This window comes from Rattus norvegicus, chromosome 3 (genome assembly GCF_036323735.1).
Source record: "Rattus norvegicus strain BN/NHsdMcwi chromosome 3, GRCr8, whole genome shotgun sequence".
Taxonomy (NCBI): domain Eukaryota; kingdom Metazoa; phylum Chordata; class Mammalia; order Rodentia; family Muridae; genus Rattus; species Rattus norvegicus.
In genome coordinates this window covers 106459447-106486494 of record NC_086021.1, presented here as the reverse complement: position 1 = coordinate 106486494, position 27048 = coordinate 106459447, and positions in this window count along the sequence as shown.

The following is a 27048-nucleotide window of genomic DNA, read 5'->3' as shown; positions in this document are numbered from 1 at the left end:
TTCTTCTTTGAACAAGTCTTCAAATTTTACAGACTATGGAGTACAAAGCTGTTAACAGAAGATGGTTTGTACCAGCTTGCTTTGTTAGTACTTTTTTGAACTGTTCATACATGTAGAGAAAAATATTAATTTCTAAAAGGATGACATACTCTTAAATCAATTTGTTAATGCACCTGTTATTGAATAATGGAAAGTTATCATTCCTGGTTAGGTTGTAAATGAATTAAAAAAGTATAATAAGAAGCAGAGGTTGTTTAAATTAGTGGTATATCAATAATTTTTAATTCAAAGATTCAAATAATAATTGATATAATTTATGAAGTTGTAGTTTAATGAGAGGCTGATAAATTGTCTATAATTTTTCTAATCATATTTTAAATGCAGTCACATATATGTGTATACAGATAGATAGATAGAAAGATAGATAGATAGATAGATAGATAGATAGATAGATAGATAGATAGATAATGTGCTCTAAAAGAAAATTCGTAATTCAGAATTCTATTTGACACCAATCATTTTATCTTGAAAGCAGTTAAGTAGCACCAGTGTTGTTAATATATTTAGGCACTGATTTCCAGTAATTTATTTTTCATGAAAACTTTGTGAGAAATTTTTTCAAATGGATGAGGAAGTTGTTTACTTTTCTGCTAAATGGCCAGAATACTTCACCATGTATGACTAATATTGTACTGTTATAGATAATTTTAAAGTGATTTTGAAAGAGAGTGTCCATTCTATATAAAAATATCTTCTCTATTAAAATTACCTTATCATTCATTAAGTAACCAACATCAAATAAAGTGCACTTGGCAAAATATCCAGATGTTTTCAGATATTAAAAACACAAAATGATACATTGTAATATCAGAATGAAAGGACAAATGGTGACCTCATAATATTATTCTGCTAAATAGACATAATGACTCCTAGTAGACATAAAAACTACTAATGGCATATTTTTGCACATCTCTTAATTCTCATCATGTATGTTTTTCCTTACAAGAAATAGTAACTAAGATAAAAAGTTTCTGTGATGCTATCCAAGCAAGTGAAAAAAATCTGAATGACAAGAACTTCAAATCTCTGAAGAAAGAAATTGAAGAAGGCCTCAGAAGATAGAAAGATCTCCAATGCTCATAAAATAGCATGATTAGTACGGAAATTCATCAATATAATCCGTTATATAAACATACACAAAGAAAAGACACATAATCACATAATCATCTCATTAGATACTCAAAAAGCATTTGACAAAATTCAAAGCCCCTTCATGCTAAAAGTCTTGGAAAGATCAGGAATTCAAGGCTCATACTTAAACATAGTAAGAGCAATATACAGAAAACCAGGATACAACATCAAACTAAAAGGAGAGAAACATGAAGTAATCCCACTAAAATCAATGACTAGACAAAGCTGCCCACTGTCTCCCTACCTATTTAATATAGTAATTGAATTACTGTCCAGAGCAATTAAACAACAAAAAGTGATCAAAGGCATATAAAGTAGAAGGGAAGAAGTCAAAATATTACTATTTGCAGAGGATATTAGAGTATACTTAAGTGACCTCAAAAATTCTACCAGAGAACTCCTAAACCTGATAAACAACTTCAGCAAAGTGGCTGGATATAAAATTAACTAAAACAAATCTGTAACCTTCAATTACTTAAAGGATAAACAAGCTGAGGAAGAAATTAGGGAAATGACACTCTTTATAACAGACACAAATAACATAAAGTACCTTGGTGTGAGTTTAACAAAGTTAGTGAATGAACTGTATTACCAGAACTTCAAGTCTCTGAAGAAAGAAATCGAAGATCTATGAAGATAGAAAGAACTCCCATAATCATGCATTGGCTGGATTAATATAGTAAAATTGGCTATCTTGCTGAAAGCCATCTACAGATTCAATTCAGTCCCAATAAAAATTCCAACACAACTCTTCATAGAGTTAGAAAGAACAATTTGCAAATTCATTTGGAAGAACAAAAAACCCAGGATAGCAAAAACTATTCTCAACAATAAATGAGCTTCTGGGGAAATCACCATCCCAGACCTCAGGTTGTATTATAGAGTAATCATGATAAAAACTGGATGGTATTGGTACAGAGACGGGGAAGTAAATCAGAGAAATAGAATTGAAGACTCAGAAATGAACTCACATACCTATGGTAACTTGCTCTTTGACAAAGGGGTTAAAACCATCCAGTGGAAAAAAGACAGCATTTTCAACAAATGATACTTGTTCAACTGGCCATCAGCATGTAGAAAAAGGCAAATTGATCCGTTCTTATCTCCTTATACAAATATCAAGGCCAAGTTGATCAAGGACCTCTACATAAAACCATATACACTGAAACTAATAGAAGAGAAATTGGGGAAGGGCCTTGAAAACATAGGCACAGGGGAAAAAGTCCAAAAACAAATTCTTATGTTCTAAGATTCAAAGTCAACAAATGGGATCTCAGAAAATTGAAAAGCTTCTGTAAAGCAAAAGATATTCTCAATAATACAAAATGGCAACCAACAGACTAGGAAAAGATCATTACCAATCATACATCTGATAGAAGGCTTATATCTAATATACACCAAAAACTCAAGAAGTTAGATTCCAGAGAATCAAATAACCCAACTAAAAATGGGGCAAACAAAGAATTCTCACCCAAGAAATATTGAACGGCAGAGAAACAACTAAATTAGTCATCAGGGAAATGCAAATCAAAACAACCTTGAGATTCCACCTCACAGCAGTCAGAATGTCCAAAAACACAAGTGACAGCAGATGCTGGTGAGGATGTGGAGAATGGGGAACACTCCTCCAATGCTGGTGAGATTGCAAGCTGTTAAAACCACTTTGGAAATAATTCTGGCAGTTCCTCAGAAAGTACCTGAGGAGTCATCTATACCACTCCTGGGAATAAATCAAAAAGATTCTCCAACATATAACAAGGACACATGCTCCACTCATGTTCATAGCAGCCTTATTTATAACAGCCAGAAGCTGGAAAGAACCTACATGACACTCAACAGAGGAATAAATATATTGAATGTGGTACATTTACACAACGGAGTACTATTCAGCTTCTCAAAACAATGATTTCATGAAATTTTCAAGCACATGGATACAATTTGAAAATACCATCCTGACTGAGGTAACCCAGTCACAAAAGGACACACATGGTATGTACTCACTTATTAGTGGATATTAGCCAAAAAGAACCTTGGGCTATTCATGATATATCTCACATGATACATATGCATCTCAAGAATACGGAAGACCACACCAAAGTATGGATGCTACAGAAGTACGCAGTAGGAGGAAGAGAATAATCTCTGTGAAGTAGAAGGAGAGAGTGATTTGGGAAGGAGAGGGTGAAGGAGTGCCAGTTCAGATATGGGAGGAGATATGGGAGAAATACAGAGGGTCAGGAATTTGAAAGTAGGTGTGTAGCAGTGGGGGATGCTGACGTGGGAATAGCCACTAGAAATTTCCAGGGACATAAGAGGTTTCCAGGACCCAATAGGAAAGACTTTTGCCAAAATACCCAAGAAAGGGGAGCTAGAACCTTTAGAGACCATATCCAGTGGATAGGCATAGCCCACGTTAAAGAATGGGGCCACCCACTCACCTCAAAAATATTAATCCAGAATTTGTCCTGTCAAAAGGAAATGCAGGGACAAGGAGTGGAACAGAAAATGAAGGAAAGGCCATCCAGAGACTTCCCCACCTAGAGATCCATCTCATCTGCTGACACCAAACCCAGATACCATTTCTGATGACAGGAAGTGGTTATTGACAGGATCCTGGTATAGCTGTCCCCTAAGAGGCTCTGGCAGTATTGGACCAATACAGATGTGGATGTACATAGTCAAATATTGGACTGAGTAGAAAAATCTCAATGGGGAAGTTAGGGCAAGGACAGTAGGAGCTGAAGAGGGTTACATCCCCATTAGAAGACCAAATATATCAACTGACCAGAACCCCCAATGTTCACAGCGACTAAACCACCAAAGACAGAGTACACAGTGGGTACTCATGGCTCTAGCTGGATCTCTAACAGAGGATTACCTTATATGGCATCACTGGAAGGGGAGCCCTTTTGTCCTGTGGAGATTTGATGTCCCAGGAGAAGAAAATGCTAGGCTACTGAGGCAGGAGTAGGTGAGGAGGTGGAGTAGCACCCTCATAGAGACAGAAGGAAGGGAAGAGGGGTAGGTGGCTTGTGGAGGAGAAACTGGCAAGGGGGATAACATTTGATATATAAATAAATAAAATATTTTAAAAAATGTCAAAGACTTCTAATTAGTCAATATTTCTATAAGAGACAATTGAGGACTGATAATTAAGACATATTTCAGATCACTTTAAGTTTTTGCATAGTTCTCATGAACAGTTTCCCAGCATCATTCACATAGAACCTCACAGAAACCTGTAACATCATCCAGGGTATCTGATGCCTTCTTATAACCTCCAGGCAAGCATCTTCAAATATATATGATTACTAGCAAACTACCCATAAACTCACAAACATACATGCATATACATCTATCTTTATTTCTACCTCTATCTCTATCATTAAATCTATCTAGCAAGCTTAGTCAGTCAACAGGGTCTCAAGGGAGGGAGGGAACATTAAAGAAAAAAGAGACAATTAGACAATATTATAACAGACTCCATCAAGTGCTGAAGCAGGTTTAACTTTTTATAGTCTACTTTTATATCATTGTAGGTACATGCAATGAATATGGCCAGTTCTGAGGCATAAACAATGTAGTCAAGAACAAATAGGGCATAAATGAAATAGTCAAGGAACAAGCAAGGCATAAACAAAGGTCGCATGGTATTCAGGGCTTATCAAGATAATTAAAATCTTGAGCCTACTCTCTTGTCCTAGCCCAATGTCAAATTCTTGCCAATATCCTTGAAGCAGGACAATAGCTTTCCACAAAAATTCATACATATATTTGTGTACATATTTATACTTGTATATATCTATATTTATATATGATTTATATATAAATTTTGATCATCTAAGAAATTCCTTTGTGGAATTTAAAGTATATTAGAATGTCAATGCATCTCTAAAGTGGTGCCTATTCTGGGAACTTGGTATGTGGATAAATAATAACAAACAAACTAAAGCCCACCAGTTCCTGGATTGGTTTCTTTTTTTTTTCTTCCCACCTTGTTCCTCTGATTGAGACTAGCCAGGAATAAAGAAGGTAATAAAAAGGCCAGAATAAAATGCAATCTTCTCTCCCCTTGCCTCCTTCAAATATTCCTGTTATGACCCAACACATGCAGAGAATGTATGTCAGTTTCAAGCTGCTTGGAAACCCACCGATTTTTTCTTCATTAAATTATTCTTTAACCAGAAATCTTTTTGTGGAACATAGGAGGTTTCTACAAGAACCCACAGGAGAACATTTAATTGGCTTTTAAGATTTCTAATAAACATACTTTAAGATATTTCAAATTACAAAATAAAAAACCAAAGAGACTTAACAAGGTTTTTTTGGATTTAATGTCAAACTTGAATTTCTTGGCCAGCTGAAAAGATTCTTAGTGCTGTAAAAAAAATCCACATGATCTATAATCAAAGTAGTGTTTTTTCTGAGACAGTATTGGGGAAATCTGCAAACATTTGATGAAAACAGTCTAGCATAGAAGGCAAGTAATTAATCTTTTGAAAGAAAATATAGCATCGGCTTTCTTATTCCATTAATTTATTAAATAACTTTTGAATTTAACTTTTTAAATCATATTAGATAATTTAGACATTGCACTGGGAACATTGTTGTGCTCTTATAGACTTGTATGTCCTTGAGGACAATATGTCTCATAGCACTAAAAAAACTTTTCTAACACTACAGAGAATAACACTTGCCTATAGTTCTTTTGCCCATCCAATATGTATAATTCTTTTGAAGTGCTTTGCTTTCATAAATATACTAGTTCCTCTAATATAGGAGAAGGTTCATCATAACCCAAAGAACATTTAAAAAGGGACAGTTATTAACATAGGTATATTTTCAACAAAATTAAGGAACTATTAATTACAACTTAGAGCAAAAAAATATTCTTAGGCAGACACATGTTATCACAGAGTATATAGTCTTAATGGAATGGCACCTGCGGATAGTAAAAACCCATCCAACTTCAATGATTTTTATTACTGTTTGAAATAATCTACAGCAGCTGTTCTTATTGTTTGCCCTTGAACAAAACAGCATTACAGTAATCTTGATGAAAAGTGGGAAAGTTGCAACATTTTGGAAACAGAAATGTGTTTAAAGCTCTTCAAAGATGATTATACAAACAGGCTATTATGATTCAGCACCTTGAAATCCTATTCACTAAATACTGAAATTATTTGGCATGAGCTTGAGTTCCTCGTACTAGATGAAAACTTTGATCTCTTTAGAGTGCTTTGCAAATAGGAAGTAGCAATTTTTTAAGACAGTCACTGCCTAAGGCTATGAAACTTGTATGATAAGACAATGAAGAAATACTTATGATGCAAGATGATGATTTGAATAGGCCTTGGAATTTTTAGACATAGTATTGAAAACCTTCATGTCTAGGATGACTAGAAAGTATCCTTAACACAACTGGCTTCCTTTGCTAACTACAGCGAAACGAAGGTTAATTCAGAGCTAGTGATACTACCCAGTTATGGAAAATACCCCTGCACACATGTGACAGTACCCCAAAATCTAGATCTGCAGATTTTCCCATTAAACATTCGCGGAAAATTTAACTTGTGTGAATGTTATATATGGTTAAAGTAGAGATGGTTCCAAGGTCTGACACTATTACTGATGCTATGGTATGCTTACAGACAGGGGCCTAGCATGCTTGCCCTCTAAAAATCCCAACAAGCTACTGACCAAGAGAGATGGAGATATTTGTAAGCAACCAAAGGACTGAAGTTGGAATCCCTTGTATTATGTTAGGATAAAGGAATGTAGGAGAAATTGGGGAGGGTGACTCCATAGGAAGTCCAGAAGTCTCAATAAACTTTGTTCCCCCAAGGTCTCTCAGACACTAAGCCATCATCCAGGCAGCATACACTAGCTGGTATGAGGCCCTAACACATATACAACAGAGGATTGCCTGCTCTTGTTTCAGTCAGAAAAGATGCACCTAACCCTTGAGAGACTTGAGGTGCCAGGGAGTAGGCAATCCTGGTAGGGTGTTAGGAAATTGGGGGACATCCTTGAGACTGGGGAGGAGGGGGAGGAGGAACTGTCAAATGGTAGATTGGGAGGGGCATAACAATTGAATTTTGTAAAAAGATTAAAGATAATAATTATTAAAGAAGAATATTATTGATTTGGGATAGTTAGTGGTTCATCATTCACTCAGTCTCTGTTCCATTCCCAAACCCTAAATTTCTTGTAGACAGTATATGTTTTGGATCAAACATTTGTGTGTGAGTTGGTGTTCCCATCATTGCAATGGTTTTCGTGTTTGGCTCAAGGAGGCAGCCTCCCTAGGTCCCCTATCCCAGATGTTGTGATTTATTGCTAACTATACCCCATCCCCATTGATTCTTGGGCACCTCCCTTATTCTAGGTTTCTGCCTCTTCATGTGGATGCTGCCTACCTCCTCCGACCTGTCGGTTCAGATTTCCATTCATTCTAATGAGTCCTGAGAATCCCCCTGCTTCTCTTCTACCCAACTATCAACCCCCTAGTCCCCTCCTGGTTGCCTCTCCCACTCCATCTGCTTTCCACTAGCATTCCATTACTCCTTCCAAGTGAGACTCAAGCATCCTTGCTTGTGCCCTCCTTCCTGTTCAGCCTTATTGGGTCTGGGGTGACCCATCTAACAAGCACCAATCACTGACACTATTAGTGATGCTCTATTATGCTTACAGACAGGAATCTACCATGGCTGTCCTCTGAGAGGCTCCAACCTCCAAATGACTCAGACAGATACAGATGGCCATAGCCAAACAATGGATAGAGCTTGGGGACTCTTGTGAAAGAACAGGAGGAAGGATTACAGCCCTTAAGGTGATAGAAATTCTATAAGAAGATGAACAGAGTCAACTAACCTAGACCCTTGGAGTTCTTAGACATTGAACCACTAATCAAAAAACATACACAGGCTGGACATATACCTACCTATTCATATGTTGCAGATGTATAATTTGGTCCTCAGATAAGTTAGGAATAACTAGTGCATGGCTATCCTAAAAGCTGTTGCCTGTCTGTGAAATATGTTTTTCTAGCTGGGCAGCCTTTTGTGGCCTCCGTGGGGAAAAATGGACCTAGCCTTGCATAGACTTGAAGAGTCAGGGTGGGAAGATATCCAGGTGCTTTTACCTCCTCTGAAGAGAAAGGGGCAGGGGAATGAGGGGAGGATTATGAGAAGGGGTGGCAGGGAGGAGGCAGTGACCAGGATATAAAGCAAATAAAAATAAAAATAAAAATATGAATAAATAAATAAAAAAATAGAAGTTATGGGAGAAACTATGAATGGAATGGTGTTAAAATTATCTATTGTATAGCCATTAAATATATAAATATACATTTGTTAAATATATAAATATATATATATGAAAAACAAAACATGCATACAGAGAGAGAGATTTACTACTTATTTTGTTTACATTTCTTGAAGATAAATAACATACCTATTTATCTTCACTTTTAAGATGAGAAATATATTGTAATCAAACAATTCCACCTCTTCATATAATATTCTTATGTCTAAATCATCTATGACCATAGTGTGAAATAAGTAACATATAAAGTATAAAATATTTTGTACTTAATCTACTACTGTTTAAAAGACCCAAAGTTGAAACAATTTGAATGTAATTGCCTGTATCTAATGCAAAGTCTTTAGTATAAAATTCCATTTTAATTTCCTTAATATGCTCAGACTGTAACTGTGCTGCACTCAGGAACTACGAGGTGCCTTTTCTTGTTAACTTTAGCTTATTTAACAGAAGATAATTTATTGTTTTCTAGACCTAGGGTCAGATTGTATTTTGACACATTTTGAATTTAAAGGTATTTTCTCTAAAATGAGGCATTTGACAATAAGAAACTACAAAGGCTAAGATTTCCAAACCTCACTACCCTTTCCATTCCCAAGCTTGTAGTGAACCCTTCTATCACATGTTGTTATTTGAAACTGAGTTCCAGGTGGACCCGCCTCATTCACAGGGTGATGTACATTGCTTATTGTGTTAGCTTATTCTTATAAAGTGATGAAGAATTAATTGATGAAGTCACAATAGCTTCGTATTTTCTCTATTTAAACCACTAATATCTTTCCTTCTTTTATTCTTTTTTGTCCTTGATATAAGCCAAGCACATGGATGTTTTCAACATTTCATCAAGTTCTTACTAGATTCCCCCTTATGAATAGTTTCAACCTCATATTATAATATCATAAAGTTAAGGTGATGTATAAAGTGACTCACAGTACATCCAGTGTGTTCCCAAAATCATCCTGCATATTTCACTAGTTTCAGAATATAACTAGGTAAGATACACTGGAAATTCTTACCTTGGTTCCCTGACATGTGGAATGAGGACTATCCTGTTTGAAAAGACTAAATGGAATCAATTGGAGTGGTGTATACCAGAGAAAATAATTTATATAAGTAAATCACATTCCAGAAAGAAATGAAGAAATGAGGGTCACCTTCAAGGACTTAAAATATGCAGAAGGGTTGATTCTTACCATATCTTCCTATCTGTCCAGTGCAGATGACAGACGTATCTTAGAGTATGCTAGTTCATATTCAAAATCCTAATCATGTAATGAGTCTATTTATAACTGGTATTATTTGTGTTGTCCTTACTTGAACAGATTAATATATTTCTGATATACAGTTTGAAGATATTGATCTAGCAAATGCACTTTTCTCTGTACCTGTTCATAAAGATCACCAGAAGCAATTTGTTTTATAATGGCAAGTTTAGCACGGTACCTTTATGGTTTCCATCCAGTTTCCTTGGTATATTAGTAATATAATTCATGCATATTGCATATTTCTTTGGATATTTCACTAAATGTCTCTTCCATAAAATATCACATTGGTCCACTCTATTAATTATATTATGTTGACTGGACCAAGTGAACAAGAGATAGAAACTACTCTATATTTAGTAGTAATACATATGTGTAAAGGTGGATGAGAAAAATATCCAACCAACATTCATTGACATTCTAACTCAGTGAAATTTTTAGAGGTCCAGTACTGTGAGGCCTGAAGATGTTTGCCTTCTTACGTGAAGCATAAGATATTTCACCTGACCCCTCCCACAGCAAGAAAGAAGCTCAAAGTTTGGTGAGCCTATTTGTATTATGGACACAGCAAATTGACTGTGTTAGTATAGCCCATATACCAAGTGACTCAGAAAGTCATTAACTACATTATCACCTGGCATAGGAAAATGGCTCTTCCATATACCGGCTGCTATAAATTCTAATCTACAACTAGGACCATATGATGGAGCAAACCTTATGGTACTTAAGGTGTCAATATCAGATGGAGATGCTGTTTGAGGCCTTTAGCAGGCTACTATACATAAATCTCAGAGAGATTTTGAAGAAAGGCTCTACCATCATCTGGAGACAACTATTCTTCCTTTGAAAAAGAGCTCTTAGCTTTCTATGGGCCCTTAGTGGAAACTGAATGTTTGGCAATGAGTCACCAATTTACCTTGTGCTGGTTGTTATATGACCCACAAAATAATAAAGTCAGATGTGCACAAAAACCATCTATTATAAAATGGGTACATTTCAGAAGGCACAAGAAAGTTAGACGAAGAAGTTGCTCACATGTCTATGATGTACACTCCCATTACAATGTTGTCTGCTTCCCAACATGCACTTAAAATCTCATATATTCCCTATGATAAGTTGACTGAAGAAGATATGACTTGGTTCTGTTTCAGTGATGGTTCCTTATAATATGCAGGTACTAGACAGAAGTGGACAGCTGTAGCACTACAACCCCTTTTCTAGGATAAATCTAAAAGATACTAGTGAAATGAACAAAAAGAAATAACTTCACAGTGAAGAGATCTTCTGGAAGTATACATGGTGATACATTTCATTTGAAAGAAGAAATTGACATGTGTGGTATTGCTTGTTGGTTAATGAACTATAGCTAATGGATAGGAAGAATTGTCAGGAACTTGGAAAGATAATGATTGGAAAATTGGTGAGAAAGCCATTTTGGGATGAAGTATGTAGATAGATCTCATCAAATTGGCAAAGGATGTGAAGATGCCTGTGTCCCATGCAAATGATCATCAAAAGATGATTTCAGCTAAGAAAGAGTTCATTAGTCAAATAGATAAGATGACACATTCTGTGAACAGTCAATGTCATTTACCAGCCATGCCCGTTATTGTCAAATGAGCCCATGAACTAAAGAGGCATGGTGGCAGAGGTGGTATATATGTATGGACTGGACAAATTGGACTTCCACTCAACAAGGCTGACCTGGCTATAGTTGCTACCAAGTGCCAGGTCTATCAACATTAGAGAATAACTTTGAGCCCCAGATATGATACCATTCCCTAAAAGAGCAGCCAGAGACCTCTTGACAAATCTTTGTCCTTAGTGAAAGAGATAATTATTCTGGTTATATATTTGCCTTTCCTGCCCTTAATTTTTTTGCTAAACTGTCTCCTTGTATTTACAGAATTCCTTATCCATTGTCGTGGTATTCGAAGCAAGGAATTCACTTCAGATCCAAGAAGTATGACAATGAGTCCATAGTCATGAAATTAACTAGACTTATCATTTGCAAGGGCTTATGAAAGACTGCCAATTAGGTGGTGATAGCCTAGAGGGCTAAGGCAGAGTTATCCAGAAGGTGGTAAATCATTTTAATGAGCATTCAATGTATGGTACTGTTTCTCCTATATCCAGAATTCACATGGTCAGAAATCAAGGAGTGAAAATAGAGTAATTCTATATACTATAACCACTAGTAAAAAATTAGAATAAATTTGGATTCCTGTTCCCAACACTTTAATTTCTGCTGTAATAGAGGTGTTGTTTCACAAGAATAATCATGCATGCCGTGAGAAACCACCAACCAACATTCTGTTGGATTGGAAGTTCATACTCCCCCCTGCTCGCTTAGGACTTCTAATACCATAAGGACGACAAGTTACGAGACAGTGGTAGAGAGGGTGATGTTCCATATTATCAAGGAGAAAACGAGGATAGACTATAATTTAAGGTGTTTCTTTGAGCTATCACTGTCTTGTGATCAAATCAATGGGAAACTACAACAACCTAATCCAGAAAGAACAGCAAAGGGTACAAAAAAAACTGCAATGAAGGTTTGGAAGATTCCTCATCCAGGAAAAGAGCCAAGGTCTGGTGAGGCTTGGTGAAGATGGAGGAACTGTAGAGTGGAGAGTAGAGGAAGGGCATTGTGAATACTCGCTAAGGCCAAGTGACCAATTCAGAAAAGGGGGTTATAATTCAAATGTCTCGTCATTTTTTTTTAAAAATGTGTTCAAGCTCCCAGAAACGGCGGTAAGGATCTTCCTGGTTGCTGCCGCCCCAGAGAGCTCGTGGGCAGCACCCCGCGAGCAAACTTGAGCCTCGGGACCACAGGTAAGACCAACTTTTCTGCTGCAAGAGACCTGCCTGGTGAACTCGGGACACACAGAGGCAGAATTCCTCTAGGACCAGGCACTCCCTGTTTTTACCTGGAGTCCCACACGCAGATCCCTGCCCGCAGCAGCTCTCTGCTCCCTGACACCGTGGGAGAGAGACCCCACAGCCTGGTCAGGTGGGCACTCCTGAGGCTGCAGAGCAGAAGAGACCACCAACACTGCCCACCCCTGCCCACATCCCTGGCCCAAGAGGAAACTGTATAAGGCCTCTGGGTTCCCGTGGGGGAGGGCCCAGAGGCGGCAGGACCCCTGCGCCTGAGACACTGCCAGAACCTGAAGGAACAGACCTGATAAACAGTTCTCTGCACCCAAAGCCCGTGGCAGGGAGAGCTAAACCTTCAGAGAGGCAGACACGCCTGGGAAACCAGAAGAGACTGCACTCTGCACACATCTCTGACACCAGAGGAAAACACCAAACGCCATCTGGAACCCTGGTGCACTGAAGCTACCGGAAACCGGAAACGGCGGCACAGATCTTCCTGGTTGCTGCCGCTGCAGAGAGCTCGAAGGCAGCACCCTGCGAGCAAACTTGAGCCTCGGGACCACAGGTAAGACCAACTTTTCTGCTGCAAGTGACCTGCCTGGTGAACTCAAGACACAGGCCCACAGGAACAGCTGAAGACCTGTAGAGAGGAAAAACTACACGCCCGAAAGCAGAACACTCTGTCCCCATAACAGGCTGAAAGAAAACAGGAATACAGGTCTACAGCACTCCTGACACACAGGCTTATAGGGCAGTCTAGCCACTGTCAGAAATAGCAAAACAAAGTAACACTAGAGATAATCTGATGGCGAGAGGCAAGGGGAGGAACCCAAGCAACAGAAACCAAGACTGCATGGCACCATCGGAGCCCAATTCTCCCAGCAAAACAAACATGGAATATCCAAACACACCAGAAAAGCAAGATCTAGTTTCAAAATCATAATTGATCATGATGCTGGAGGACTTCAAGAAAGATGTGAAGAACTCCCTTAGAGAACAAGTAGAAGCCTACAGAGAGGAATAGCAAAAATGCCTGAAAGAATTCCAGGAAAGCATAAATAAACAAGTAGAAGCCTATAGAGAGGAGACACAAAAATCCCTGAAAGAATTCCAGGAAAACACAATCAAACAGTTGAAGGAATTAAAAATGGAAATAGAAGCAATCAAGAAAGAAGACATGGAAACAACCCTGGATATAGAAAACCAAAAGAAGAGACAAGGAGCTGTAGATACAAGCTTCACCAACAGAATACAAGAGATGGAAGAGAGAATCTCAGGAGCAGAAGATTCCATAGAAATCATTGACTCAACTGTCAAAGATAATGTAAAGCAGAAAAAGCTACTGGTCCAAAACATACAGGAAATCCAGGACTCAATGAGAAGATCAAACCTAAGGATAATAGGTATAGAAGAGAGTGAAGACTCCCAGCTCAAAGGACCAGTAAATATCTTCAACAAAATCATAGAAGAAAACTTCCCTAACCTAAAAAAAGAGATACCCATAGGCATACAAGAAGCCTACAGAACTCCAAATAGATTGGACCAGAAAAGAAACACCTCCCGTCACAAAATAGTCAAAACACCAAACGCACAAAATAAAGAAAGAATATTAAAAGCAGTAAGGGAAAAAGGTCAAGTAACATATAAAGGCAGACCAATCAGAATCACACCAGACTTTTCGCCAGAAACTATGAAGGCCAGAAGATCCTTGGCTGATGTCATACAGACCCTAAGAGAACACAAATGCCAGCCCACGTTACTGTATCCTGCAAAACTCTCAATAAACATAGATGGAGAAACCAAGATATTCCATGACAAATCCAAATTTACACAATATCTTTCTATAAATCCAGCACTACAAAGGATAATAAATGGTAAAGCCCAACATAAGGAGGCAAGCTATACCCTAGAAGAAGCAAGAAACTAATCGTCTTGGCAACAAAACAAAGAGAAGAAAAGCACACAAACATAACCTCACATCCAAATATGCATATAACAGGAAGCAATAATCACTATTCCTTAATATCTCTCAATATCAGTGGCCTCAACTCCCCAATAAAAAGACATAGATTAACAAACTGGATACGCAACGAGGACCCTGCATTCTGCTGTCTACAGGAAAAACACGTCAGAGACAAAGACAGACACTACCTCAGAGTGAAAGGCTGGAAAACAACTTTCCAAGTAAATGGTCGGAAGAAGCAAGCTGGAGTAGCCATTCTAATATCAAATAAAATCAACTTTCAACTAAAAGTCATCAAAAGAGATAAGGAAGGACACTTCATATTCAACAAAGGAAAAATCCACCAAGATGAACTCTCAATCCTAAATATCTATGCCCCAAATACAAGGGCACCTACATACGTAAAAGAAACCTTACTAAAGCTCAAAACACACATTGCACCTCACACAATAATAGTGGGAGATTTCAACACCCCACTCTCATCAATGGACAGATCATGGAAACAGAAATTAAACAGAGACGTAGACAGACTAAGAGAAGTCATGAGCCAAATGGACTTAACGGATATTTATAGAACATTCTATCCTAAAGCAAAAGGATATACCTTCTTCTCAGCTCCTCATGGTATTTTCTCCAAAATTGACCATATAATTGGTCAAAAAACGGGCCTCAACTGGTACAGAAAAATAGAAATCATCCCATGCGTGCTATCGGATCACCACGGCCTAAAACTGGTCTTCAATAACAATAAGGGAAGGATGCCCACGTACACGTGGAAATTGAACAATGCTGTACTCAATGATAACCTGGTCAAGGAAGAAATAAAGAAAGAAATTAAAAACTTTTTAGAATTTAAAGAAAATGAAGGTACAACATACCCAAACTTATGGGACACAATGAAAGCTGTGCTAAGAGGAAAACTCATAGTGCTGAGTGCCTGCAGAAAGAAACAGGAAAGAGCATATGTCAGCAGCTTGACAGCACACCTAAAAGCTCTAGAACAAAAAGAAGCAAATACACCCAGGAGGAGTAGAAAGCAGGAAATAATCAAACTCAGAGCGGAAATAAACCAAGTAGAAACAAAAAGGACCATAGAAAGAATCAATAGAACCAAAAGTTGGTTCTTTGAGAAAATCAACAAGATAGATAAACCCTTAGCCAGGCTAATGAGATGACACAGAGGGTGTGTCCAAATTAACAAAATCAGAAATGAAAAGGGAGACAGAACTACAGATTCAGAGGAAATTCAAAAAATCATCAGATCTTACTATAAAAGCTTAATTCAACAAAACTTGAAAATCTGCAGGAAATGGACAATTTCCTAGACAGATACCAGGTAACGATCTGAAATCAGGAACAGATAAACCAGTTAAACAACCCCATAACTCCTAAGGAAATAGAAGCAGTCATTAAAGGTCTCCCAACCAAAAGGAGCCCAGGTCCAGACGGGTTTAGTGCAGAATTCTATCAAACCTTCATAGAAGACCTCATACCAATATTATCCAAACTATTCCACAAAATTGAAACAGATGGAGCACTACTGAATTCCTTCTACGAAGCCACAATTACTCTTATACCTAAACCACACAAAGACACAGCACAGAAAGAGAACTTCAGACCAGATTCCCTTATGAATATCGACGCAAAAATACTCAATAAAATTCTGGCAAACCGAATCCAAGAGCACATCAAAACAATCATCCACCATGATCAAGTAGGCTACATCCCAGGCATGCAGGGATGGTTTAATATACGGAAAACCATCAACGTGATCCATCATATAAACAAACTGAAAGAACAAAACCACATGATCATTTCATTAGATGCTGAGAAAGCATTTGACAAAATTCAACACCCCTTCATGATAAAAGTCCTGGAAAGAATAGGAATTCAAGGCCTAGACCTAAACATAGTAAAAGACATATACAGCAAACCAGTTGCTAACATTAAACTAAATGAAGAGAAACTTGAAGCAATCCCACTAAAATCAGGGACTAGACAAGGCTGCCCACTCTCTCCCTACTTATTCAATATAGTTCTTGAAGTCCTAGCCAGAGCCTCAGACAACAAAAGGAGGTCAAGGGGATACAGATCAGAAAAGAAGTCAAAATATCATTATTTGCAGACGATATGATAGTATATTTATGTGATCCCAAAAGTTCCACCAGAGAACTACTAAAGCTGATAAACAACTTCAGCAAAGTGGCTGGGTATAAAATTAACTCAAGTAAATCAGTAGCCTTCCTCTACACAAAAGAGAACAAGCCGAGAAAGAAATTAGGGAAAGGACACCCTTCATAATAGACCCAAATTATATAAAGTACCTCGGTGTGACTTTAACCAAGCAAATAAAAGATCTGTACAATCAGAACTTCAAGACACTGAAGAAAGAAATTGAAGAAGACCTCAGAAGATGGAAAGATCTCCCATGCTCATGGATTGGCAGGATTAATATAGTAAAAATGGCCATTTTACCAAAAGCAATCTACAGATTCAGTGCAATCCCCATCAAAATACCAATCCAATTCTTCAAAGTGTTAGACAGAACAATTTGCAAATTCATCTGGAATAACAAAAAACCCAGGATATCTAAAACTATCCTCAACAATAAAAGGACTTCAGGGGAATCACTATCCCTGAACTCAAGCAGTTTTACAGAGCAATAGTGATAAAAACTTCATGGTATTGGTACAGAGACTGACAGATAGGCCAATGGAATAGAATTGAAGACCCAGAAATGAACCCACACACCTATGGTCACTTGACTTTGACAAAGGAGCCAAAACCATCAAATGGAAAAAAGACAGCATTTTCAGCAAATGGTGCTGGTTCAACTGGAGGGCAACATGTAGAAGAATGCAGATCGATCCATGCTTATCACCCTGTACGAAGCTTAAGTCCAAGTGGATCAAGGACCTCCACATCAAACCAGATACACTCAAACTAATAGAAGAAAAACTAGGGAAGCATCTGGAAGTCATGGGCACTGGAAAAAATTTCCTGAACAAAACACCAATGGCTCCATGCTCTAAGATCAAGAATCGACAAATGGGATCTCATAAAACTGCAAAGCTTCTGTAAGGCGAAGGACACTGTGGTTAGGACAAAACGGCAACCAACAGATTGGGAAAAGATCTTTACCAATCCTACAACAGATAGAGGCCTTATATCCAAAATATACAAAGAACTCAAGAAGTTAGACCGCAGGGAGACAAATAAACCTATTAAAAAATGGGGTTCAGAGCTAAACAAACAATTCACAGCTGAGGAATGCCGAATGACTGAGAAACACCTTAAGAAATGTTCAACATCTTTAGTCATAAGGGAAATGCAAATCAAAACAACCCTGAGATTTCACCTCACACCAGGGAGAATGGCTAAGATCAAAAACTCAGGTGACAGCAGATGCTGGCGAGGATGCGGAGAAAGAGGAACACTCCTCCATTGTTGGTGGGATTGCAGACTGGTACAACCATTCCGGAAATCAGGCTAGAGGTTCCTCAGAAAATTGGACATTGAACTGCCTGAGGATCCAGCTATACCTCTCTTGGGCATATACCCAAAAGATGCCCCAACATATAAAAAAGACAAGTGCTCCACTATGTTCATCGCAGCCTTATTTATAATAGCCAGAAGCTGGAAAGAACCCAGATGCCCTTCAACAGAGGAATTGATACAGATAATGTGGTACATCTACACAATGGAATATTACTCAGCTATTAAAAACAGCGACTTTATGAAATTCGTAGGCAAATGGTTGGAACTGGAAAATATCATCCTGAGTGAGCTAACCCAATCACAGAAAGACATACATGGTATGCACTCATTGATAAGTGGCTATTAGCCCAAATGCTTGAATTACCATAGATGCCTAGAACAAATGAAACTCAAGACGGATGATCAAAATGTGAATGTTTCAGGCCTTCTTTAAAAGGGGAACAAGAATACCCTTGGCAGGGAAGAGAGAGGCAAAGATTAAAAGAGACACAGAAGGAACACCCATTCAGAGCCTGCCCCACATGTGGCCCATACATATGCAGCCACCCAATTAGACAAGATGGATGAAGCAAAGAAGTGCAGACCGACAGGAGCTGGATGTAGATCGCTCCTGAGAGACACAGCCAGAATACAGCAAATACAGAGGCGAATGCCAGCAGCAAACCACTGAACTGAGAATAGAACCCCCATTGAAGGAATCAGAGAAAGAACTGGAAGAGCTTGAAGGGGCTCGAGACCCCATATGTACAACAATGCCAAGCAACTAGAGCTTCCAGGGACTAAGCCACTACCTAAAGACTATACATGGACTGACCCTGGACTCTGACCTCATAGGTAGTAATGAATATCCTAGTAAGAGCACCAGTGGAAGGAGAAGCTCTGGGTCCTGCTAAGACTGAACCCCCAGTGAACTAGTCTATGGGGGGAGGGCGGCAATGGGGGGAGGGGTGGGAGGGGAATACCCGTAAGGAAGGGGAGTGGGGGAGGAGGATGTTTGCCCGGAAACCGGGTAAGGGAATAACACTCGAAATGTATATAAGAAATACTCAAGTTAATAAAAAAAATAAAATAAAATTTAAAAAAGAACAACAATATCAACCAACCAGAACCACCCCCCATCCCCACCCCAGTACTCTCAGGGACTAAACCACCACCAGAAAATACACATGAAAGGACCCATGGCTCTGGCTCCATATGTAAGAGAGGACAGCCTTGTCTGGCATCAATTGCAGGGGAAGGTCATGTTCCTGTGAAGGCTTGAAGCCTCAGCATTGGGGAATGCCAGGGCAGTGGGGAGGCAGTGGGTTGTTGGTTAGGGGAGCACCCTATGGAGGCAGGGGTAGGGGGTGTAATGAGAGTTTTCTGAGCGGAAACAGGAAAAGGGGTTAACATTTGAAAGGTTAAAAAAAAGAATTGAAGTAACTTGCAACCTGATTAAAACAATGCCAACCAACCAGAGCTTCCAGGGACTAAATCACTACCAAAAGACTATACATGGACTAACCCAGAGCTCCAACTGCATATGCAGGAGAGAATAACCTTATTGGGGAACCAGGGGAAGTGGAAGCCCTTGGTCCTGCCAAGGTTGAACCCCAGTGCAGGAGAATGTATAGGGAGAATACCCACATGGGGGAGGGGGGAGAAGAGGGAATGGGGGCTTATGGACAGGAAACCCAGAAGGGGAATAATGTTTGAAATGTAAGTAAAGAAATATATCTAATAAATTTTTTTAAAAATTGAGTAACTAATAAAAATTAAAAAAGTAAAATAAAACTAATAGAAAATATCTTTGTGGTGTTAATGTAAATATTTTTAAAAGAAGTGGTATGAAGTATAGGATAAATTGATCTATCCTAAGAATAATATCACACACACACACACACACACACACACACACACACAATTTCATGTCATCCATATGTATACCCAGCCATACACAAATATCAATGTCCCCAATATACACACATATAATTAGACCATTATTCATAATTCTCCACATTCCCACATCACACACACACAAGACACTGACATACATACACACACATACATACAGTTTTCTCACACTTGTACATAGACACATACACAAACAGATCCAAAGCACACAGTCACAGAGACACATGCATATGTTCCCCAGTGATGCACATACACACACCCATACACCACACATACACCTCCACAGTCACACCTATGCTCCTTTCATACACAAGAATACATACATAAACACACACAATATATAGATAGATAGTTAGATGTAGTATAATTACATATACATATATTTCACACCATAAAGAAATTTGAAAAAGGAATCACAGATTAAGAGAAAATATTTAAATTACAGGTAGCAGAAAAATACTCATTTAAAGTATTTGATAATAAATTATAATATTTAGAAAATTTGATTAAGTCAATGCTTTTTCCTGAGTCAAAAATATACAGGAGTTGATGAATTTTATTTTTTTAAGATGACCTTAAAATCCTATTTATCTCAAGATATCTGTAACAAAATTGATAACTCCTTTAAAAGTCACTATGGTGCCATATATCTTGAGTTCTTCTAATTTTGAACTAAGAATATAAAAGTCTATGAAACCATTGTTATTTCACAGGTCTGGTAAATTTTCCATTGGTGATGACATTTGTCAGTAATTCCAAAAAGGGAAAGTAAGTTCTTAAAGAAAACATTAGCAAGCCTTTTCATGTTTCTTGATATTATTAAATGCTAATACTTAATATTTAATATATATTATCCTTTTTACATCAACACAAAGTGAGTGCTTCATTAAAGTTAATAGAATACTTTCAAATCTATAAACACACATCTTAGATTAACATTTAGAAGGTAAAACTATAATATACTTTAGGTAAATAAAAGCTTATTAATCTGCTGAAAGCCTTGCTCTATGAGTAAGTGAATCTCATCCATGTTCTTGCTTAATTTCATAAAATCTGAGAGAAAAGTGAGAAGGAAGAAGAATTCCTTGGTGGAATTTTATGCTATAAATAAATTTAACATGTAGTCAGCTTGAAACTGGAGATCACCATGTTCACAAAGTACTATTGAAAATATTAATTTCAAGTCACAGGCCAAAGATACATATCTATAATCAGAATAGCATCATTAAACTTAATGGTGTATACCATAGAATGTATCAGGCTAGATAATTTGAGTCAGATCTAAAGCACAGTGTTTAGCAAGCCCAGATCTTGTAAGAAAACCTATTTTTAAGTAGTCAGTGCATTTGTTTTTCAGTAAAGTCAGGGGATCAATGCAATTTATGATAGAGGGTTTTTTCAATTTATTTATTTTATGCATATGAGTACACTGTCAATGTCTTCAGATACAGCAGAAGGGAGCGTTGGATACCATTACAGATGGTCATAAGCCACCATGTGGTTGCTTGGAATTGAACTCAAGACCTCAGGGAAAGCAGTCAGTGCTATTAACTGCTGAGACATCTCTCCAGCCCCTACAATATAGGTTTTTAATCATTTAAAAGAATTCAACTTTTTTCAAGACAATGTAGATATAAATATAATCCAGTTATACATTATAGAATAATTAGGGAATGATATGAATACTTGATAGGCATTGTACATGTCTTCTAAAATGTACAAAATAAATAATAATTGAAATTGTTTTAAAGATATATTTCTATCTCTGAGGATGTAGGTGTTTTGCTTCCATGGATATCTAGGCTCCAGATGTGTACAGTGAGGTGGAGATTGGCAAAGTCTGTAGCTCCCTTTAATCTGAAGATACAGATGGTTCTTGCTGGCCATGTGTGTGCTGGGGAGTAAACCTCCATAAGATAAAAAAGCTGAGCTGTTTCTCTAGTCCCACTATAACACTAATTTGGCAAATAATTGAACTTGAGAAAATACACAGGAAAAATCAAACCAACTTAACTTTTATTATTATTATTATTATTATTATTAATTATTTTTATTTATTTACATTCCTGCTGTTGCTCTCCTTCTGGTCCGCGCTCCCACAGTTCTCATCCCACTTGCGGTCCCCAGTGCCTTCGAGAGTGTGCTCCCACATGCACTGGGCATCCCCTTCCCTGGGTCTCAAGTCTCTTGAGGATTAGGTGCATCTTCTCCCACTGAGGCCAGACCAGGCAGTCCTCTGCTATCTATGTGCTGAGAGGTAGGAGAGGGGCGGGGGGACTTAGACTAGTTCTTTGTATGGCCCATGCTTAATGGGTCAGTCTCTGAGAGTTTTCAGGAGTCCCAGTTATTTGAGAACTCTGACCTTCCTATGGGGTTGCCCTCCCCTTCAACTTCTTCAATCTTTCTCCTAATTCTTCCACAGGGGTCCCTGACTTCAGTCCAACAGTTGGGTTTAAGGTTCTGCATATTTCTGTTAGCTGTTGATAGGGCCTCTCAGAGGACAGTGATGCTAAACTCCTGTCTGTAAGCACATCATTGAATCAGTAATAGTGTCAGGACTCTGTTCATGCCCCACCTCTATCCCATAAGATAGATCCCAAGTTGTGACAGTTACTAGACTGCCTTTTCTTCATTTTTGTCCCTGCAGTTCTTTTAGACAGGAACAATTCTGGGTCAGAGTTTTTGACTGTGGGATGGCAACCCCATCCTTCCACTTGAGGTCCTGTCTATCTTCTGGAGGTGGATACTATGAATTCTCTCTCCCCACTGCTGGGCATTTTGGTAAGGTCACTCCCACTGAGTCCTGAGAGTCTTTACCTCCCTGGTCTCTGGTACTTTCTAGAGGGTCCTCTTACCTCCCACTCCCAGTGCCTGATCACAAACAAAATAAAAATAAGAATAAGAAATACATATATTATATACTAAAACATATATAAGATGTATACATATGTGCAATTATTTTTCTATATGCAAGTATATTAAAATATAATATACATTTTAATTGATTATCACAATTGCACATTTTCTCTGGTACATTCAACTAATATTCAAGGATTTATTTGCCACAATAAAGAAATTTTCTACTGCCTAGGAACAGAGGTAAACAACAGACTTCTGGTTAAGTATATGACAAAGAGAAAGTATAGGGGGAAATATGTTTCTGTGCATAAATGAGAAGAAAGACCTCATTCAGAATAGCTGCTGTGGAACAGCCTGATCAGAGTCCATAACCATCTCTATGCTCTACGTTTTATGCTCTATGCATCATAACGTCTCTATGCTGCTATTAGTCAATTAGATGTGATTGCACTTATTGAACTTTAATGATACTCCAACCCCTGAAATAGCTCTAACACATATGGCTGAATTATCCCTATGTTAGAATTTATCACTTTGTAATCTGATTAACTGATTTTACTCATGCCTTGATTAGGAAAATTATTACTAATTACAAAAAATTACTAGTAGCAACTAATCTATTAAAATATATACTATAAACTTAGGAGCCTAATAAATGTTCTTAAATCACTTCGTTGCACATTTTTAAGATGTGATTGTATGTGATGTGGATACAACTGCTTGTGGAGGACAGAAAAAGAAGTCGGATCCTTTTGGAGCAAGAGTTGTAAGTGTTTGTGTTGCCTTGTTATCTAGAGTATATAATTTAGGAAAATGTACCTATATTTTCAAATACTAAAATATTTTATGATGCTCATATGTATCAGAATAAATAGATTCTGAAAATATTAGATATATACTATGACACAGAATTTTTGTGTATGTGTGTGTTCATTTGTATTTGAGTATGTGTACTTGGATATATGTTGGTACATGTGTGTTTATATCTGTTCATTATGTCTTGCACATTATTTATTGAATCGTGTACTCTCAATGAAACTGGAACACATCCTTCCTGGTTAATCTTACTAAACAGCTTTTCCCAGAGGTCCTTCATCTGTGCCTCTAAAGTATTCGAATTAAAGGAGACTACCAGGCCAGCCTTGGCTCTCCTTTACTTCAATTTCTCCTTGGTACCCTGCAACGCAACCCTTTTTAGAAACTGTTTTCTTTCTTGGTCTGTTGCACTATGGGAAAGCTTAGCTTCTAATTCTCTGATGTTGTTTTTTCTGTGTCTCTAGTTCAAATAATATATTGACAGCCGCACATAACTCTTAAGTTTTAAATTTAGTTCACTACTGAGCAGCACAAAGGCATCTGTCACTACCCTCTAGGTCATGTGAGTTGGAGTTGAATGTTACACACTATCAGTCTGTTGGAGTTAATCTGTTATTTTAAATCTAGTAACACTTTTTTAATAAAATTAGTTGTACATATGACTTCTGTATATAAGTTTAGAATCACATGGATTAGAGGTATTTCAAAATTTGTAAGACCACTGTTGACAACCCAGACACGGATGAGCAGAAAACCTATGTGTTTTGAAAATCTTGTTGGTGGGCTATAAGAAGAATATTGGCTACTCTTCCAGAGGACCCTGATAGTCTAACACTAGCTGTCTCTCAGTGGATTGATTAAGAATACAGTAGTTGTTCAGTGCAGGAACATGGATGTCTCAACTGGTATTAAGTAAAGGTGTACTTCAGAGTCCAGAAGAAGTAAGCTATAATGCTAGGAAAGGAGGGCTTCAACAGCAGGATATATGAACTTGCCAGTGATGATTGGGTCAAATATGCAAAGGAAGCAAAAGCTGTTTTCTTTCATATCCTTTATGTAAGCTACCATGAAAATGGGTAGTCCAGATTTAAGGTGGATCTGACTACACAAAATGATTCAATTAATTAATATTTTTCTTACATATGTGTCCACGTACTTTATTTTTACTTAATTCCAGATGTAGTGAATTTGACATCCCAGAATAGCTGCACAAATCCATCCTGTGTCAACTTTTTAGTCATCTATATCTCCTAATTTCAAGTAAAACAAATATGTAGGTCATAATTGCATTTAAAATAAAAATCTATTACACATATAATCACAATTACAATGCATTATGTATTTAGAATAGGTGTCTTTAAAAGCTCATTCTTTTAGAATCTCAAAGGTAAATATAAGCATTGATGTTATTTTAATTAATATTGCCTTACATAACAAAGAAAAAAGTGTGGCTATGAACACATTTTTTTAATTAACTTGAGTATTTCTTATATACATTTCGAGTGTTATTCCCTTTCCCGGTTTCCTGGCAAACATTCCCCTCCCTCTACCCTTCCTTATGGGTTTCCCCTCCCCACCCTCCCCCCATTGCCACCCTCCCCCCAACAGTCTAGTTCACTGGGGGTTCAGTCTTAGCAGGACCCAGGGCTTCCCCTTCCACTGGTGCTCTTACTAGGATATTCATTGCTACCTATGAGGTCAGAGTCCAGGGTCGGTCCATGTATAGTCTTTAGGTAGTGGCTTAGTCCCTGGAAGCTCTGGTTGCTTGGCATTGTTGTACATATGGGGTCTCGAGCCCCTTCAAGCTCTTCCAGTTCTTTCTCTGATTCCTTGAACGGGGGTTCTATTCTCAGATCAGTGGTTTGCTGCTGGCATTCACCTCTGTATTTGCTGTATTCTGGCTGTGTCTCTCAGGAGCGATCTACATCCAGCTCCTGTCGGTCTGCACTTCTTTGCTTCATCCATCTTGTCTAATTGGGTGGCTGCATATGTATGGGCCACATGTGGGGCAGGCTCTGAATGGGTGTTCCTTCTGTGTCTCTTTTAATCTTTGCCTCTCTCTTCCCTGCCAAGGGTATTCTTGTTCCCCTTTTAAAGAAGGCATGAAACATTCACATTTTGATCATCCTTCTTGAGTTTCATTTGTTCTAGGCATCTATGGTAATTCAAGCATTTGGGCTAATAGCCACTTATCAATGAGTGCATACCATGTATGTCTTTTTGTGATTGGGTTAGCTAACTCAGGATGATATTTTCCAGTTCCAACCATTTGCCTACGAATTTCATAAAGTCGTTGTTTTTGATAGCTCAGTAATATTCCAATGTGTAGATGTACCACATTTTCTGTATCCATTCCTCTGTTGAAGGGCATCTGGGTTCTCTCCAGCTTCTGGCTATTATAAATAAGGCTGCGATGAACATAGTGGAGCACGTGTCTTTTTTATATGTTGGGGCATCTTTTGGGTATATGCCCAAGAGAGGTATAGCTGGATCCTCAAGCAGTTCAATGTCCAATTTTCTGAGGAACCTCCAGACTGCTTTCCAGAATGGTTGTACCAGTCTGCAACCACACCAACAATGGAGGAGTATTCCTCTTTCTCTGCATCCTCGCCAGCAATTGCTCTCACCTGAGTTTTTGATCTTAGCCATTCTCACTGGTGTGAGGTGAAATCTCAGGGTTGTTTTGATTTGCATTTCCCTTATGACTAAAGATGATGAACATTTCTTTAGGTGTTTCTCAGTCATTCGGCATTCCTCAGCTGTGAATTCTTTGATTAGCTCTGAACCACATTTTTAATAGGGTTATTTGTGTCCCTGCAGTCTAACTTCTTGAGTTCTTTGTATATTTTGAATATAAGGCCTCTATCTGTTGTAGGATTGGTAAAGATCTTTTCCCAATCTGTTGGTTGCCGTTTTGTCCTAACCACAGTGTCCTTTGCCTTAGAGAAGCTTTGCAGTTTTATGAGATCCCATTTCTCGATTCTTGATCTTAGAGCATAAGCCATTGGTGTTTTGTTCAGGAAATTTTTTCCAGTAAACATGTGTTCCAGAAGCTTCCCTAGTTTTTCTTCTATTAGTTTGAGAGTGTCTGGTTGGATGTGGAGGTCCTTGATCCACTTGGACTTAAGCTTTGTACAGGGTGATAAGCATGGATCGATCTGCATTCTTCTACATGTTGCCCTCCAGTTGAACCAGCACCATTTGCTGAAAATGCTATCTTTATTCCATTGGATGGTTTTGGCTCCTTTGTCAAAAATCAAGTGACCATAGGTGTGTGGGTTCATTTCTGGGTCTTCAATTCTATTCCATTGGTCTATCTGTCTGTCTCTGTACCAATACCAGGCAGTTTTTATCATTATTGCT